The sequence below is a fragment of the Sinocyclocheilus anshuiensis genome, unplaced genomic scaffold (assembly GCF_001515605.1).
Source record: "Sinocyclocheilus anshuiensis isolate Anshui unplaced genomic scaffold, SAMN03320099.WGS_v1.1 scaffold815, whole genome shotgun sequence".
Taxonomy (NCBI): Eukaryota; Metazoa; Chordata; class Actinopteri; order Cypriniformes; family Cyprinidae; genus Sinocyclocheilus; species Sinocyclocheilus anshuiensis.
The window spans coordinates 159,416-168,568 of NW_015549621.1; the positions used below are offsets into that span (position 1 = coordinate 159,416).

The 9,153-nt window shown below is 37.9% G+C and overlaps 1 protein-coding gene and 1 long non-coding RNA gene across 2 annotated transcripts in view; one reads left to right on the plus strand and one right to left on the minus strand.

The window, feature by feature from the left end:
* LOC107659431 (protein scribble homolog) overlaps positions 1-9,153 on the plus strand; it is a 96,551-nt gene that overhangs the window by 7,200 nt on the left and 80,198 nt on the right. The gene's annotated exons all lie outside the window — the stretch shown is intronic.
* LOC107659446 (uncharacterized) overlaps positions 5,970-9,153 on the minus strand; it is an 11,458-nt gene continuing 8,274 nt past the window's right edge. The window contains exon 3 of the long non-coding RNA XR_001630913.1: positions 5,970-5,981. This is a non-coding gene — a long non-coding RNA (uncharacterized LOC107659446). The remainder of the gene's footprint in view (positions 5,982-9,153) is intronic.

The window sequence follows — 9,153 nt, forward strand, 5'->3', positions numbered from 1 at the left end:
GACTTTTTAAACCATTTAACTGATTGTATTAATCGGTCAAAATTCTTACGGTCGGTTAACCGGTTAAACGGTTAAAATGAACATCCCTATTACTTACATTTAATGTGCTTTCTATGGACATAAAATCACTTTTGTAAATTTCTTTTGACGCGGACATCTTAACGTCTTTGACCCTATTATATGATGCCCCAACTCACTTGTAGCATTTAAAGGGGTTGATTTTTAGTTTTTAGTTAATATTTGCCTTTATACTGTATATATATTTGCATTTTTTTCATTAACTTGTTCCAGTTTTCGCAGTAGTGCCCTTTTCATCTGAGTAGTGCTCTGTTACACATTTACTGTAACACATAGATGGAAGTAGTGTTGTCACGGTACCAAAATTTCAGTATTCGGTACCAGATGGAAGGTCTCAGCAGGCCTGACCCTGTGCTTTTGAGAAGGCCATATGGTGACTCCGTGTGTCGCTACTCCACCATGTGCTTTGAGATGGGCTTTAAGCTGCTTACAGCTCCTTCTTTCCCAGACTCACTCTGGATGCTCTGCTGCACTAGCTCCTGCTTGTGATGCTCTCTCAGTATAACATCAGATGTCTTTCCTGTTTTTCTTAAAGACTGCTTTTCAGCATGGATAATGTCCACATCTTAACTCCATGTACATGGGCATAGTGCAGGATTTGGGATTAGTACTGTACCATGACTCATGTTAATGCTTCTCAGGCCGTGACCCTTTGCAGTTGGGTGTGAGCCGTTGTCAAGTGTTTCAGTATGTTGTGCTGAGGCTGTCTGTAGAAGATAGCTTCGTGTAAAAACTTCTGCTTGTATAGACGGGGTCAAATGTGTGGCCTGGCACAGTACTTTAAGCTGAACAGATGGAGGTTTAGGTGCTCTTGTTCACTACAGCTCCCCACCTGAACGGCTTATGTTCACTTTATTGCTTGGATATGTATAGTTCAGAAAAGCACCTTTATAGCAAGTCTAAAAATAGAAACGTTTGAGAGTTTAATGCAGGGCACAAAGCAGGACTAAGTGTGGGAAATGACCTCTCAGACAAAACGATGAGCAGCAAATGACTTCGGATCAAGTGTTTTGCCAATTCATATTTTAATATGAGCACGGTGGCTCACAAATTGCCTTCAGACTATTCCAGCAGTTGGTTTACATGAGAAAACATGTTGCTAAACAGTCTGGGAACTGAAGCCCCTGTATTGCCACTGATAAAACTGTTGGCCAAAGCCGACAGTATTCGAGGAATTCCCCATCACACCCTCCGAAAACATCAACGTGAAGCTTCCACCGTGTTTAGTCATTATGCAATCCCTAATCCTCGCTGTTTCTGTCCTATTGTGTGACAGTCGAGCACCGGCCTCGTCACAGTAAATTCTTCACTTCGGAGATGTTGAGCACTAACTGGATTAACCCAGAATGCCCTCATCCACATTTACAAAGCACAGAAATGGCATTAGCTGTAGTTTAATCATTAACAAGTGTATCACACACACATACGTCTGTGGTTTAGGAGGTTCCTGGGGAAGCTTTCGGAAATGTGAAGTCTGTACGTTTTCCCTGAAGGGTTTGGGAGGGAGAAACGCTCCTTGGCTTTGACAGTTGTGGAAGATCTTGTGACTGGTTACATAGTAGGCTCTTTCAGCTAATCTGACGTCTCCCACCCAGCTGCACATATTAAATGTCCAGGCTTATTATCGCAGCTCTGTCGGCATTGTCCTCCTTTATCAGCCGTGACTCGTATGATGACTATGAAGAAAGAGAAGGAAATGTTTATCATGCAGCTGGAGTTGTGAGTTTTGAATGGGTAAAATGCTAGTTTTATGTTATTTTATTTTAGGTCAAGGTTTCAAGCCTTCCTCTGTTCTTACTGGCAGCCAGTACAGCTCTTTCATAACAGATTTGTGCCATGTTGTCTGCAGAACAGGTTTAATCTATGCAGGGCTCCTCCCTGCCCTGCTCTATACATCTAATGTTCATTCATAGGCACTTGTCCAGCAGGTGTTCCTCTCTTACCTGTGAACTACATGTTTGTGCACTGAAAGGGTGTGAAATGATACTTTACATTATATCCTGATGTGTAAAACAAAAAAAAAAACATTGTATAAATTGTCATTTTTCATCAAAATATTTGGTAACACATTTTTTAAATGTGTCCTTGTTACACTTGTTACATGTATTTGCTATAGTAATAACAGTAAATTATGCATAATTACAAGTAACTAAAATTAAACCTTAAACCTAAAACTATAGTCAGGACATGTCAATTAATATTACACAGTACAGCAGCAATTAAACAGCAAGGAGGAGGCATTTAAATTAAGTTTGAACATTTTTAAAATAGGTTTATTTATGTATTTATATATTTATTTTATTTTTTTTGCTTTTTGATTCCTTTATTCATTTAATTCATCCAGCTGCTGTGCTCTTGAGTTTACTAAAATGTTGAACTTTTCAGTCATGACCGTTGTCATTTACTTGTTTTTGGAAATTAAAAGGTAAATCTCTCTTTGTGATATCCAGATGTATTAGGATGATTGTTGCTTGTCAGTTGTGCGTGAAAATGTCACACCTCTAAATTAGCATAGCAGCAGTCACGAGGTCTGTGTTAGCTCTCACTGCAAATCTGTCTTCTTGATTGGATGTAGTTTCAGGGCTGTACAGTATAAGCGTTTCACTCATTTGCAAGTGAAAATTACTCTGCAAATGTTGAAAATTATTTGGCGTGAGTGTCATCTGACATCTGATCAAAACTCATAAACTTTATTATCATAAGAAAAACAACCTAACCTTGGACACTTTTACATTTTACACCGTGATTGGCTTCTTTTTGTTGCTTTCCATTCGAGTCAAAATAGGAAGTTTGGAGATTTTTACTCAAGATGTATTCTGGCATTCAATGTGCTGTCCTTTGTGTTTTTTTTATTTGTATTTATTTATTTTTGTCTTTTTGTTGCATCTTGCCCATGCCCCTAAAATTTTGTGCTTTTGTAAGTGTAGTGATACTGAAATCAGCTCAGTTTTGAGCACTGAGCACAATTTGAGACGCACATGAGGCTTGTTATACTTTTAAAATCCTTGTTTTAGTCAAAACAATTTCATTGTTCAGGCTGATGGCATGTTTGGTACACTGGTTGTGTTGAAGCTGATTTAAACAGGCTATCTGAGCATATGTTTTAAATTTTTATATATTTTTTTTTCTTTCAGAAATTTCTGTAGAAGTGAACCTCTCATTTTGCCATTACTGTACCCCTACCCAGCATCCCTTTTTTGTGTGATGGCCCTGGGCCAGATTATGGCTTTCATTCATCTGTAAAATCACGTTTAACCCCTTGTCCCCTTCCTCTCTCTGCTGCACGAGCCGTTTTGTCCCACTAGGCCCGTCCCTCGAGGCTCTCTTGAGTGGAGTGACTGTCTGCAGCTGTCTGCTCCAAGCATAAAGTCACTGCTCGCTGGATGGATAAGATCTGTAGAGAAGTGAAAGGAGCTACCTTCTGTCTGCCGTCCAGGCCTGTGTTTATACTGGAGTGTGCAGTCTTCCTTGAAATACAGCAGTCAGAGGGTGATGCAAGTGTTTTCTTATGTCAACAAAGTATTTTTATTAAATCTTTTAAACACATTTTCTAGTTTCTTGGCATCACGGGAATGCTTAAAACATAAGCACAGTTTACTACATGGCACAGTCTTGCTGTGCTTTAATTGCAGCAGGTAGGGTGGTAAAATAATCTTTAATTACTCACTAATTTGCCTAATTGGCTTATGAGGCCAAACTGTAAGTAAGGCCAGCTTACTTCATACCAGACATGTCCACAAGTCTTTCATCTGAAGTCCTAGTCAAGTCTGAAGTCTTTAAGCTGGAGCCAGAGTCAAGTCTGGAGTTTTTCATAACGAGTCCAAGTCGAGTCTGGAGTCATTTCATTAATTGTTGCAAATAAATTCTCATCCTTAAAAATCCTATTTACAAGGTTGTATTTTAAAGACAAAATGTGTTCCAAGGATACTACTTGGATTCTAGCTCAAATTGTCTTCTTATACCTGTACATAGTCAAACCAAGATGCAAAAATACAGGTAAACTTATTCATTTGAGGAGGCCCGTTCATATTCAAAATCATCTGTAACACCATGATGTAGCCACTAGATGCTAAATTCTAGATCTAATTAATCACAAATTAATCACACATCAATTTTTGCTGAGAATATGCCCCCAAAAGATAATTTAAAAACATTGTGTTAGATGAGTAAAGCATTGAATAGACATTATAAAAGTAGCTTTAGAAAGAAATATTTTGATTCAGCATTGCATGATGATAATGATAATAGATGGACATTAATGGTTTTTAAAAAATGAGTATTGAAATTTGAAATAATTAAAGAAATTCTAGATCTAATTAATCACAAATTAATCACACATCAATTTTAGCTGAGAATATGCCCCCAGAAGATAATTTAAAAACATTGTGTTAGATGAGTAAAGCATTGAATAGACATTATAAAAGTAGCTTTAGAAAGAAATATTTTGATTCAGCATTGCATGATGATAATGATAATAGATGGACATTAATGGTTTTTAAAAAATGAGTATTGAAATTTGAAATAATTAAAGAAAAAATGAAATAATACTCAAAATATGAAACTAAAACCTCCAGTAGGTGGCGGCAAGTCACGTCGTAATGATTGAGTGAGTCTTTCAGTTATTCATTCAACCAACTCCTTCGAATGGATGATTAATTTGGAAACGAAGCAAGTGACTTTCTTTATGAATTGCTCACTGAATCATTGACTCAAAAAAAGGTAACAGATTCATTCAGGAACGAAACACCGCTGTGTTTCTGACACACAAAAGTTCTGCTGGGGCTTTGTTTGAACTATTTTCATTTGCGAAATTGTGCAAAGCAGACAAAACAATATTGTGTCTAAAATTTCACGTAATATTAACTTCTTTTTTATTAAACAGTTGTATAAAATCAATATCACATTTGCAATCGTGCAGATATTTGGAAAAAACAGCACTCTTGCTTGTGTGATATTGCTAAACTATATCATACATAGTTTATAGTTCATAGTTCATATATAAACACATACATGTTATTTTTTCCATAATTAATCGCACCAATTAAAACGTTAAATAGACAGTAAGTAGACATAATTACTTTTAGGTGTTGCATCTGAATAAATGTTTAGAGATGATCAGAATGTTTATTTGAAGCGTCAGTTTTTGCTTTATGATTAGTCAAGCCTGAACACACACACACCCAAGTACAATAAGAGAGAGAAAAGCCGTTTCTGTGTATATTACGAAAAGAATGATAAAACGTTGTGCTCGGTTTAAGGCAAGATTTTTCGTTCATGTTTTCAACAGGACACACTGCAGCATATATGTGAGTTAATGTTGCTAACCTTTGTGGATGCGCTTTAAGATGTGATACGTTCTAAGATTTGATGCTGTCGTTCTGGCTGTCATCTTTAATTGTTTTTCGACATTCACTGCATCTAGCCGATCTTCATGAAGTTCCTGATTATGACACACTAATATAACCAAATGTGAGAACATACATAGTGGCTCCCACCATGTTTCATACCCTTCTGACATTTTGAAATGTACGCGCAATACATCAACAGGGAAATACGTGATGCAGATATAGTAAAACCATATAAGTAAATTCCAAGTTCTTTCTTTATGATAACAGTAGTTTTACTGCATGTACCTCAGTCAGAGCTCGTTTAGTCTGGTCATTGTCTTGACTTTTTGCTGTTGTGTGAGCCAGCACATGAGATGTTGGTAAGTGAGGGCTTCCCCCTACAGCCCACAGAACTGGGCCAGCAGTCCACATAAATCACAGCTGCCATTGTGTGTGCTGCAGTAAACCTAACCTCATCCCCATCCCTCTCCTCCCTCTCGCCTCTTTTCTCGTGCTGCTCAGACTGCAGAGGACTTTGAGATCACACTGTGCTGAGCCGCTTTCACACAGTCTGTTCTCTTGCTTTCTTCAGAATTCTCCTTTAAATTTATTATGACACCACAGCATAAAGTTTAAGATAAGGTTTTTTAGTTTTGAGCATTTAAAGGTACTTATTTGTTATCATTCTATAGTCATTTTTAAAGAACATGAATTTTTTGATTAAAATGTTCCCTCTGTGTGTGTATCTTTGTATATATTTTTAACACTACTGTTCAAAAGTGTTTTTGAAAGAAGTCTCTTATGCTCACCATTTATTTGATCAAAATATGCTCCCTAACAGTCGACTAAACGTTAGTCGACTAGAAGAGGCTTGGTCAACTAAATTTCCATTAGTTGGTTAGTCGAAGGAAAAAAGAATTCCACAAGAAGTGACGAAGTCACACAGTCAGTGGCGGAAAGTTCGTTAACATGGCTCGCCTGGCTGATCCATGTAAATATGTCAGGGAGAAAATCAAAAGTGTGGGATCATTTTGAAATGATAAAGGGCAACCCCAAAAAGATTGCCTGCAAAATCTTTGTCTATCATTCATGAACATCGAGCATGTCTTATTTAAAACATGTACAGTAAGTACTAGTCAAACATTTGCCACTTGACATGGCTGCTCGTTTTAACTTTAAGGTTAACTTAGATTAAATGTGCGCTATTACTTTGCATTATACAAATATTCGTGCAGAGTGTGGAAGTTAAATCATACTGACATATTTAACTTAATGTGCATTTCTTCATTGCACTCCATACGTTCCACTTCCATGCCATTAGAGCGCATTTTCTCCGAAGGCGGTCACACAGCAGACGAGAAGCACAGCGCCACGTCTAGGATGACTCACTGGACACGTCAAGTGGCGTCACCTGTGTGTACACTCATAGAAAACAATGTGTTCGAATTTTAAAGACATGGCGTGTCTTGTCCGTGGTGCTTCTTTGTGAGCAACATAGAAAACAATGTGTTCGAATTTTAAAGACGTGGCATGTCTTGTCCGTGGTGCTCCTTTGTGAGCAAGACACGGAGCTCACTTCTTCCCAACAACTTGGACAAACTTGTTCCTTTCTCATAATATGAGAAAAATGAGATCGGAGGGAAAAAACAATAGTGACATTCAGTGACAGTAGGGTTGTGCCGTTAGACAATAGTATCGTGTATCGACGTTAGACAGCGATATCGCCTGTGGCTGATGCCTTTGACGATAGCAAGACGATGATTATTATTATTATTATTATTATTATTATTATTATCATCAGGCTAGTAATACAATCTAATTAATATTAGGCCTTATTTGTTGCATTATATTTCTTTTTCCGCGTTTTTACAGTATTGCGCGTTCTAACCAATCACACACGATTATGCTGAGCTTATGAATGCATTGGCCAATGAGATGCGTTCAGATGAGTCATCACTGAAACAGCGGAGTTCTGTTGTTCAGCACGCACTGACTGAATTCTGACTCACGAATTCTCTCATCATAAACAACAAAGTGCAGATGTACGTGTGATGTAAGTATAAGAGATTTATTCATCATACAGTGTATATTTGCTGATTTTAACGGGAGTGTTTTTAAAGTGCATAAACTCGCGCTAGACTGAGCTTGTGATGATGTTCTTTGGTAATGCAGTGTTCTTTGCTCGTTTTCTGTAGCTGCTTTTTGAATAACTGAGGAAATGTAAGCATTATAATTAGTAACTTACGATGTTTCTATTACTCCGGTTAAATAGTGCTTGTATTGCGCATTATAGTCATTCCCGCACATTTCGTGCTTATACCAAAAGCGCGCGCACCAGAACTGATCTATATTAGTGGAGCGCACAATCCGCGCTCAGTCTCAAACAGTTTGTGAGCCACAAATACCAAAATGTATTTCTAAGTGTTACAGTTTGTGGTATTTTTTTCATTTATTTATTTTAGTTAATTTCCCTTTTGGAAAGAAAAAAAGTTTTTTTTTGTATTATTATTTAGTCGTTTTTCTACCAAAAGATGTTTTTTTATATTTAAGTTATTGTGTTGGCAAGTTGTTATTTATGTAAATGATGTACACTTACGTTCTATTTCAGGGGTCATATGATGCGATTTCAATTTTTCCTTTCTCTTTGGAGTGTTACAAGCTCTTGGTGCATAAAGAAGATCTGTAAAGTTGCAAAGACTAAAGTCTCAAATCCAAAGAGATATTCTTTATAAAAGTTAAGAGTCAACCACGCCTACCTAAAACGGCTCGTTCTAACACGCCCCCACATGTCTACATCACTAGGTGGGAAGATTTGCATAATGCCGCCCAAATGTGCATGCAAAGAAAAGGCGTAACTTTTATTCTCGCTGTAGTATTGTTGTTGCCGCGGCCGCCATGTCGTGAAGACGAAACTACTTTGTTTGGTCTTCCATCCAGCCCGGGGATTCATCACATGTGGTTGCCGCAAGCCCGCCGGCCGCGCCGTTCTCAAGTAGTGTTGCTTTCGTCAACGAAATTGACTAAATATCGTCGTCAACGAACCTTTATCACGTGACGAAAACGAGACGAGACGCAACGTAAATGCTGGTCATGTGACGATGACTATAATTAAATGTATAATGCAATATTGTTGACGAATAAAAACGAGACCTCACTTCAGGGGCTGCATCAGGTCGCACTGCGCAGACGTAGGCGATGTCACTTCCTCAAGCCCCACTCACGGCATTATTTAGAGCAGTGTTTCCCAACCAGGGTGCCGCGTCTGTCGAGAGCAGGGGTGCCATGTAAAAAATCCTTTTTTAATATTTATAAATTGCTAAAATGTTAAAAAAAGCAGCTATTATATAATATCCATTTCTAATGTCGCCAATAATTAGAGATGCACTGAAATTCCGGCTGCCTAAAACTAGACTAAAATGTCATCAGTTTTCGTCGACTAAAACTAGACGAAAATAGTCGTGGATAATTCTGACTAAAATAAGACTAAAATGCTCGGACTTTTTTAGTTGACTAAAACTTGACTAGACTAAAAAGAGTATGAACGTGACTAAAACTAATAAAAACTAAAATGACAGCTTCACACAAAGACTAGACTAAAACTAAAATTAAAACAGGCCACCAAAAACAACACTATTCTCAAGTCCGCCGGCCGCCGCTCACTCTAGCCCGCCGACCGCCACTCACTCAAGCCCGCCGTGTGTGACGCTGTGTGAAAGCGAAACTACTTTGTTTGGCCTTCCAAAAGAGG